The 10,539-nt window shown below is 39.7% G+C and overlaps 1 protein-coding gene across 1 annotated transcript in view; it reads right to left on the bottom strand.

Annotated features, from left to right (window-relative positions):
* Window positions 1-10,539, bottom strand: part of SASH1 (SAM and SH3 domain containing 1) — a 256,467-nt gene that overhangs the window by 224,793 nt on the left and 21,135 nt on the right. The gene's annotated exons all lie outside the window — the stretch shown is intronic.

The following is a 10,539-nucleotide window of genomic DNA, read 5'->3' on the forward strand; positions in this document are numbered from 1 at the left end:
AGAAATGAGGTCATTTGGACAGTCTCTCCATTAAGAAAAAGCCTATTTTGCTTTCAGAGGTCACCTATTAGGGCAGGAAATCCATCTTTCAGCCAGTGGACTAACATCTGGCCTAAGTCTTCTGGGCTGAAATATCAATTTCCTGCTCTAAATAGAACACACATGAAAGAAAAAGGATGAAAAATACAAATCTTCATATGCTGAAGAATTCTTCAACAGTAGCATAGATGATACGAATTCTTCCCCAAAACAGCTACTCTTTAGTGATCAAACAAAAATAGAAAACAAAAAAAGGAAATTTTATTTCTTTCTGTAATAATTACTGAAAGGCAAAATTAAGAGGCTAAAGCTAAATGACAGCAAAGAGACAAATCAATCATTTGCTGGTAAATCCATAAATAAATGTGCTTTAATATAGTCCAACTAATCACAATTAATCATGATTCATTCCAGGCTGGGCCAGATTTACTTTTGCACTATGAGAGAGAGAGAGAGGAAAAGAAGTTTACTAACTAAATTAAGAGGATAAAACTTAAAGAAGACAAATGGGAGGCCATTTAATCAACATAAGAAAACAATCTTTTAAAGCTGGTTAAAAGCACCATAAAACATTTTGTGTATAATTCTTCTAAAGAAGCTACTCCATTTATAGTAATTTCTGTACTCTTTGAGAATATGCCATAATTTGGACTAGTCTGTTTCCTACTGGTTCAAATTAGAGAGGTTTTGTGGTATGCATCGTTCATTTCTTCATTCATCATGCAACAAATATTGAATGCTGATTATGTCTGACATCACGTTAGGTATTGACAAAAGGCAACCCTGGTTTGCAGGAGCATCTCCTCTATTGAGACAGCTAGAAAAGTAATTAGCAATCATATAGACACAACAAAGGTGCTCAGAGGAGAGAATCGTCAAGCAGGTGGAGAATGAGAAGAGTTCACAAAGGAGGTGATTCCTATTAATGGTTTTATTTATTTATTTATTTNAGATTTTTATATGTACAAAATCATGACATCTGCAAATAGAGGTAGTTTTACTTTCTCCTTTTCAAAGTGAATGGCTTTTGTTTCATTTTTGGCCATAATTACCCTAGCTGAAAACTTTAGTAAAATGTGAAATAGAAGTGGCAAGAGTGGACATCCTTCTTCCTGGGAAAAGGCATTTAGTCTTTCATCATTAAATATAATAGATATTTTGTAGATGCCTTGTATCAGGTTGAGCAAGTTCCCTTCTAGCTCTATAATGTTGAGACTTTCTTTTTTAATCATGTAAAAGGTATTGAACTTTGTCAAATGAGTTTTCTGTGTCTATTGAGATGATTATACGGTTTTCATCTTTTATTCTAATAATATGATATATTATATTAATTGCTTTTGTATGGTACACCGACCTTGCATTCCTGAGATAAATCCCATGTGATCATGCAATAGAAAACTTTATATATATTGCTAAATTCAGTTTGCTAGTACTTTGCTGAAGATTTTTGTGTCTATAGTCACTTAAGATACGAACATATGGGATATTGGTCTGAGGCTTATTTTCTCACAATGTCTGTCTGGTTTTGATACCAGGGTAATACTGGCCTTATTGAATTGAGAAGTGTTCTTTCTCTTCTATTTTTTGACAGAGTATATGAAGGATAGGTATTAATTCTTCTTTGAATTTTTGTAAAATTCCCCAGTGAAGCCATCTGGCCTTGGGTTTTTCTTTGTGTTTTCACTTTATTATTTTAATATCTTTACTTGTTACAGGCCTATTCAGGTTTTCTATTTCTTCTTGAATCCTTTTTAGTAACTTTCTAGAAATTTGCCATCTCATTTATTTAATTTTTGGTTTACAATTGTTCATAGTATTCCTTTATAACCCTTTTTATTTCTATAAATTCAGTAGCAATGTCCTTTATTTCATTCTTAAATCTTCTCTTTTTTTCCCTCCTTGGTCAAGCTCGCTTAAAGTTTGTCAGTTTTGCTGATTTTTATCAAAGAACCAACTTTTAGTTTCATTGATTTTCTCTATCGTTTTTCTATTCTGTTTCATTTATTTCTGTTCTGGTCTTTAAATTTCACCCCTTCTGATTGCTTTGGGTTTAGATTGCTGTTCTTTGTCTAGCTTCTTAAGGTGGAAGATTTGGTTGATCTGAGATTTTTTTTTTAATGTAGGCATTTACATCTATAAATTGCCCTCTAAGCACTACTTTAGCTGAATTCCATAAATTTTGGTATGTTGTATTCTTGTTTTATTTCATCTCAAAACATTTTCTAATTTTCCTTGTGATTTCTTCTTTGACCCATTGGTTATTTAGAAGTATACTGTTTAATTTTCCCATATTTTTACATTCCCCAAATTTCTTTCTGTTGTTGATTTCTAATTTAATTCCATCATAGTCAGAAAATATATTTGTATGATTTAAATTCTTGTATATTGAGTCTTGTTTTATGGCTTAGCATACAGTCCATCCTAGAGAAAGTTTCGTTTGTGCATGAGATTAACATGCATTGGGCTGCTACTGGATGGAGCCTAGTTTATAGTTTTTAAACAAGTTTAAAGTATAAGTGTGCCTGGAATCAAAGGCATTTTCATCTCCTTCACCTTGTCCATGGTCAAACTTGAAGAAGAAAAACTGTTGCAAAAATGTGTTATTATGTATCTATGTATAGCTATGTAGATACAGAGTATTTCTGCAGCATGAAGGCAAATTATATAAGTTTGAGAATAAGGCAGCATGAAGTAATAGAAACACCATCTAAGACTTCCAACTCTGACTTTCTGACACAAGTATCAAGGCAAATCCTAAAGACTAGGAGTGAATTCTATGATTCCCAAGGTGTTCTCTAATGTTAAAATGACAGGCAAATTACTTAACTTTTCTGCCTCTCACTTTAACCATCTCTACTAACCAAGATCATATAAGTACTAACTTTTTAAGGGTCTTGTGAAAATTAAATGACAATTTTTTTAATTAAACAAACAAAAAAAGACATAAAAATGACTTAGCACAGTGTTTGGCACATAACACTCATGTTAGCTACTTTTAGATATAGATGGCTATTGAGATATAGAATGTTAGTTAGCGTTAAAAATAGAATTGCTATTACCACTAATAAAGAAGGGTTTACCAGGTCTTTCTTCCCTCAAGTCAAAGATACAGGGAATGCTTTTTTAAAGTGCTTTAGGGATATCAGAACTCTGGCCTGATCTTGTTTCCTTGCTCTAAACAAAAGAAACAGAAATCTTAATTTATTTCTGGGAGGCAAAGAGGTGGGGTTTTGTTTGTTTGTTTTGTTTTTGTATTTTTAACTAGGCCCCCTTAAAAGAGATCTAGGCACCTAAAAATGTTGGATCACCTGGTAAGGATGTCATAAATGGGAATAAGCATCTGATGGGTACGGGAAGGTCAGACTAGATAGGTTTTAGTGTCCTTCCAACCTTGAGTTTGCTGCGATAGACAGTAGAGGTTATGAAAATGAGTATTAGCATAAAACCATCTTGTGAATCTGATCAAACTAATGAAAAAAGGACACATTAATCAATTTATTTCTTGGAACTACATTAATGTTTTCAGCCTTCCATATTCGGTTTACTAAATCACTTTTGACAGCATGCTGTGGTAATCTTGTAAGAAAGGGCTAACTCATGTTTACCCAAAAGCAATTTACTATCTTTCAAGTGTAGAATAACAGCCACAATGTGTTGCTAAACTGATATCCATGCATCAATGCAAACAGGCCCTAGCAAATTCAAGTTTCACTTCCTCCCCAACATCTTGACAACATCCTCTGTCCCTAGAAATCTCCACCGGAATGTGGGGGAGGGGAGGATTCTCCCCCCACACACACACCCTGAGAATATACTCAGATCTAAAAGTTGAGACTTCGTAACTAAAGTTAACACCCTGAATTAATATTTTGCTTCTTGTGCCCTCTCAACTCAGGCTGACTTTTTACCCCACAAACTTCCTAAGTTTATACAGTTTTCAGGACCCCCCCCCCCGACTCCCCTGGAACTTCTTAATGGACTAAAATGATACCCGGATGTATAATTCTTGTAGCACCAATAAATGCTGAAAAATCAATGCCCATCTCTAAAATCTCAAGTATGAGACAGAAATCTTTATAAGGTCAGATTGCCCCACAAAATATCACCCCTGGAATTGGCTATAGTTTAAAATTCTCACACCCTTATAAAACCATTTTCTGGAATGTAAGGCCCAAGATGACAGAGAAGTGCATTTCTTTTCCCTGATGTGCCCCCAAGCACCTTCCACAGTGTCTAGCATAGAGTTAGTACTCAATGGTTAGCTGCACAAATTCCCTCCTATAACACATAAACATTTATATGCAGTTACAAAGTATTTTGGATGGTTGAACAATTTTCTGCATGCTTTATTTATGAGTTATTTAAGGATATCTCCACCCAAGATAAAACACTATTAAATGTTGGTTCTCTGATAGCAAATTTATAGATTTATTTAAAGTGGGAAATTGCCAAATAAGAAATTATGGTGAGATTTGTCCCAAGTTAACAATTCATTCCCTTAATACTTGTGAATTATAGCTACGTACTACTTTTTATGAAAGGTAGTGGTGCTGTGTTACTGATGCTTCCATAGGGTTACCGGGTCAAAGATGAATAATTTTTTAGTATATATATGCCCCCCAAATTGCATGGTACATAGAGATACCAAAAAATTATTCTCTGTGTATCTGAAGTTCAAGTTTAACTGAACATCGTGTATTTTTTTCTTCTAAATTCGACAATCCTAGCTTCAAAGTAAGTATCATTGCTTTCATCTCAAAGTGTCACAATGAAATAAAAGTTGCTTAATGCATAAATCCATAACTGACTGTGTTCAAACACGTCTTTAGTCTAAGCTATCTTACCATGGTCTTTCTTCAGGAAAATAAACAAACTGAGGAAGAAAATGGCTTCCTGAATGAGGGCAGTGTGTGACTCTCCACAGGGCAGCTCCTTTGTAGTTTCCTAAGGTCACCAGCTCCCCAGAGCAGTGCCACACCACAGCCCAGAGTCTTACTCTCTGTGATGAATGAACCCTATTTCACATTACAGGCTCGTATCAGAGCACTCTTCTGGAAGTTTCTACCAACTTCTGGAGGAGCAGCCCTGGCCATGTGAAAATGTTAGACATTTTAAGAATGCAGCAATAAAGATATTCGCTTCTCCTAAAGACCTTTCTTCTCTCAGGTTAACCCCACACAGAGGTAAAAGCCTCCACGGCTGCAGACCTTTGACCTTTGACCTCTTGACCTCTGGCTCTTGACCATACTCTTGATAAGTATAGAAATGTGTATCTCCAAGATTGTGCTAAATTCCCCAAATCCTTTAAATAAGAGATAAAAAGTCAGAGCCTCCGTGCAATGGGCTCCTGATGTCAGCATGCGTCTTTCCTCTGCCCTTGCCCCCTTTTTCCAAACTGCCGCCAAATGGGAACGGAACACCACATGTGCAGAAGTCTGGCTAAACAGGCTTAGGGAGGCTATAGGTCCCAGCATGCTACCTTGAGAGCCTGACAGAGCCCCATTCAAAGCTAACGGTCTTTGAGTCAATTAACCCCATTGAGCCTTAATTCTCTCATCTATAAAACGGGGCTACAAATACCATGTAGCCCATAGAGTCACATGAAACAGTTATATAAAGTGCCCAGGAACACACTACATGCTAAGTAAATGTTACTATTATTAACATAAAATGTATTTCAGAACAGGCAAGTAGCCATAGAAATTTGCTTTTTAATAAGCATTCTCTCCTTTTAAAGTAACAAGGATTTTCAGTGGGTTTTAATGGTAACTAAAAAATGACTTAATAAAGTCTATACATAGCATAAGCAGTAATAGAATAATACAGAACGTTGCATTTCATTTTTGGGGGGGAGAATTCTAAGCAGTGGGCTTCCTAAAACAGGGAGATGACAAGAACTGCACAGTGTTCTTGACTCCGTTGCAGCAGTGCAGAAATTGGAACACAGCCTATCGCAAGGTCAGGAATGAGTCATTTCACTAAGGGGCAGGGCATGGGCAATACAGCAGTTGTCCCCAACCCGCCAGGTGAAACACAGCTGTTATCACACAGCCCTTACCGGTGCTGGGGTCTGAGGGAGAAAGGCATGCTGGGAACAATTTGTACTATTCTTCAGGTGGCTACACTTCAAGTGGGAGGAAGTGCACTTCCGCCTGTCTCCACCTCTGTGCTGACCTGAGCTTAACCGGAACGTACCACAGGCCACTGAGAAAATGCGTCTCGGCCCTGTGGGATTGCTACCCAGTCAATCAGTACATGAAAAGAAGTCGAAGGAGTTCTTGTTAGGAATATTGTTTCTATTTTACTCCATTTCTTCCTCTCTCCACGGGAGAAACAGCTGAGTTAAGAACAGAAATCAGAATCTGGAATCTGCTCACCCAAGGAATAATGGATCTATTCTGTTCAAAAAAATGCCTTGATTGTTGATTTGTTTACTTCAACTCCTTCTGTGAAGGAGAGTAGCAGAAATTCAGGGACAAAGCAAAATTGGGAGCAAGGAGAGAGAGGGAGAAACAGAGGGAGGGAGGGAGGGAGGGAGGGAGAGAGAAAGCACACGTGTGAGCAAACAGAGCTCCTTTCTCTAAGGCTTCAAAATGCCTCTGTAATGAGCCTGCCCACTGCCTGAGGCATCAAAACTCAAGATACTTTCCCCCCAAAGCTATATTTAAGCCACCTTTAAAAGCAGGTCGTCAGGCTGCCTGGACTCATTTATTTCATTATCTTGTGCTGTTGTTTGCTCATCTGTAAAATGAAGACATTAGGTTAGATTAGACACAACCTCAGACCTTGGCAGATCTAAACTGCTCTTTCTGACTCTGTTATTGAAACAGGGAAAGTGAATTAGAATTCACCATTAGCAAAATAAAGTCAACGCTGTGTATGTGTGGTGAGAGAAAATGTCTTATCAGTACAAAGAACTGACTAGGCATTCACAAAAATTTTCTTGGGCTGTTTCAAAAGGGGGAACCAGATTCTGCCATTTTAGCAAAATGGCTGTGCTAGTGGGTTTTAACTCCCATTCTGCGGAAAAGGTAAATGTCATTGTGTAGCACAGAGTGTCGAGGCTAGAACACCCTACTGAGTTGTTGAGCCACTTTAGAAAGAAAATTAGTGCCTTTTCCCTGTGCTTTTTCCGCTCAATAAGATAAAAGGGCAGTTGTTTTCAAGCCATTTTGTTGTTGTTGTTGTTCCACTTTCTCCATTGCAAGTAACTGCTTGGGATTTGATCAGAGAAGCTGAGGTTCACAGCTCTGCCTTGCCATTTTTTCAATATTATTTAAAACACGGGGCATTAGTAATTGGGCATTAGCAATTCCATGCCTCATGCAGTCCTTTCTATGTAAGAATAATAATAAAAGTAACAGCAGCCACCATGCATCAAGGACTTAGCTATGTGCTCGGCAGGCTTCTAAGCAAATGTTTCACCAAATGTTACTTAATCTGCCTACATCCTGGTGAGAAAGGACCTATTACTATCATCCCTATTTGGACCTTGTCCATCCCTCCTGGATAGTTTGTCCAGGGTCTCAGAGCTAATAAGGGAACGCGCCAGGATTTGTACAATTCTGACCCCAAATTCCATACTCTCAACCATTCCTGGATTCTGACACTGGTCTCCATTTGATCGCCAGCCCTGTGACAGTTTCCTGGCTGTGTAGCCTCATTCGTATTCTTGTCTGCCTTCTCGCACAGCCAACAACATCTGCAAGGGAATTCATGGCCATGATACTGAATTTCCCTGTCCAAACTCTAAATGCACCACTCCGAGAACGAGCAAGTGCCCAGCACCATATGAGCGTCTGTGTTTGAGGGGACAGCCCAGGCGTGGCAGACATAGACACGTCATGCTTTTCAGAGAGTAGAGTCCCCTTGGTCTCCCCAGAACCATGCCAAGGGCCCAACTGCAATTCACAGGATGTTCTGTGAAACATTCAGCCATCCAAATTAGGCCAGGGACTCTTTCTCAGGTTTCTCTTGCTCCCTGATGAATCTTAGTGTTCTTGGAGGGTTAGAAGAATAGCAAACATTTCCCAAGCTCTGATAAGGGACTAGAAGCTTCCCTTTTCCTCTTCCCAGGATAACTGGCATGGCCGTACTAAGCTAAGGACTGTGAGAGCACAGTTGGCAGGAATCGGGAGCACAGTGATTTGTGACTGTGGGAAGGCTCTAGCTGAAGTCTCTCACTGTGCCTCAAACTCACAGGCTACAGGGTGCTGGCATGTGGATTTTAGAAAATGTACCTCTTAGCGTCAGTGGCATACATGAGATTTCTCAAATTCCCCTCCTGCTCCAGGACTAGCTGCTCTCTCTGCTCCAGTGTCTGCCCATCCTGCCTGAGAGACAGCAGCTGTGGAGAACGGCAGGGGTGCTGGGCGCGGTTCACAGTGCTGCCCAGTTTCTGGGCCAAGCACGTGGAACGCCAAGACTTCTCTGAAACGCTTGCAAGAAAATTACTTCACTTCCATTTTGAAGGGAAGAAAAGCAACCACACCTAAGCCAAAGAGTCATTTCTTTGCTCACCACTAGGGGTGATCTGGTTCTGAGCACATCTGAAGGGTCATTGCCAGCCCACTGACCACCTGTGGGTTTGGATCATGTAGGGTTTGTAAGGTGCACTGTGACCCTTCTGTGGGACCTGTATCCAGGTTCAGTGAGCCCTTCCAGACCGTCAGATCATGGTAGATCTGACCCACTTCTCTGGGCTGCTGTTGATTTAAGTAGAGCTTTCACAGCCTGGCACAGAGCCCATGACTGGTGGAATTCACAGACCATTTGCCTCTGTTGCTCTGCCCTGATGCTAACTTGCTAGAGAGAGGCGTGAGCTGCCAAAACTCAGTCATATCCGGTTCCCTCGAAACTCAACGTTAGAGTAGCATGTTCTTCACAGCCCTCTTCCAGGTGCAGAGCCTTCTAGAGACTATGTGTGGGTTGTAGAGCCTACAGGCCAGTGCACTTGAAAGTGACAGAAGACCAGATGCTACTAATATCTGTAATACCGTCCAGATAATACTGTCCATACAAAAATCGTGTTTCTGTGGAAGGCTTTATTAGCCCAAAGCCGAGAGGAAGCAGGGTGGGGGCCTGGGGTAGATGGCTGTCGTCCTCTGCCCCTGGTGGGTGACAGGCAAGCTCAGAGCCCAGGGCAGAACGTGGTTTAATACCTTAAAAAAATGAATTCGATAACCATTCAAATAGGATGGCTTAGTTATATAGCTCCCTGAGGCAGGAAATAAGACTAAACTATCTCATCCAGCTGCACGAGTCTATGAAAAAGTCATCACAGAAGATAGTTTTGTGTATCTTCTAATCTCAAGTAACACAGACACTTCATCAGTACATCTTACAAAGGTAGCTCCTGGTCCATGTCCCCTAGTCAGTGTTTTCTTTTCTTTTCTTTTTTTTTTTTTCGCCTGATTTTGTTAACAGTGTTAAAGATGCTAGCTGCTCTTTTTCAGGAGAAACTTAAAATAACCGAATTCTTTTAAACACTAGTATCTATTTTTCTTTGTTCTAAACTTTTCTTCTTCTTCACAGCTGGATTTTTCAGTTCTTTTTCCTTTTACTGTATCCCCAACAGCCCCCTGGGAATCCAGCAACAACAAGAAAGACAAGGCACAATATCGTATGCCCCAAGATGTGGCTTTCTTATTCTTAGCCCTTATTTTTGGCTTCCATTTGATTTTAAAGAGCAAGACAGTGCTCAATAGACCAGTCACATCTTGCCTCTCTCTCCCTCCATCTTTCTTCTTTCTTCTTGTTTTTTTTTTTTTTCCTTCTCGACAGCCTGCTTTGCTTAGCATTCTTAGAGAAGCTCAGTCAGTCTACCTCATCAGGGGGTGAATGGCTTCACAATTTTGAGGCACTGAGGACGGACAGATACAAGGAACTAACCTTCACTACTCATATTAGATTGAACTACAAGAAATTGCCGATAATGAACCATTTTTGACCTATAAAAATAATTTCAAATGGTTTAACCTAATAGGTAGGAGCCTGAGGCTCCTATTCATACAGTGAACCACAATTCTTCTCAGACAGGGATGTTTCAGAAAGTGACTTTTCATAGGTCACCTTCAGGCTGAATGACACACTTTTCTAAAGATGATAATAAGCTAGCATTTATTGAACAGTCCTGCATCTTCTCCTGTAATCCTCACGTTGATTCCATGAGGTGGGAATTAGGACTCCCATTTTATAGATGTGAATCTGAGGCTCAGAGAGGCTGAGCGGAGCCAGCTCTGCTTCACTGCACTCATTTCTCCCTCTATCACACAGGCTCCTCTTTGCATTAACCTCTCGCTGTTTTTAAAGTTTTTCCTAATGTTCCTTTTTTTTTTTTTAAAGATTTTTATTGGGGAATTGGGGGGATGGGAACAGACAAGTTGCTGTCATTTTGTTCTTCAGTCTAGTTGTGAAGGATGTTGCTTCACTGGCCCAAGCTGGCACCATCATTGCGCTCTTCCCGGGTGAGGCACATCAGTCGCCGGCTTCTGGACAGCC

Source organism: Hipposideros armiger, unplaced genomic scaffold (assembly GCF_001890085.2).
Source record: "Hipposideros armiger isolate ML-2016 unplaced genomic scaffold, ASM189008v1 scaffold_41, whole genome shotgun sequence".
NCBI lineage: Eukaryota > Metazoa > Chordata > Mammalia > Chiroptera > Hipposideridae > Hipposideros > Hipposideros armiger.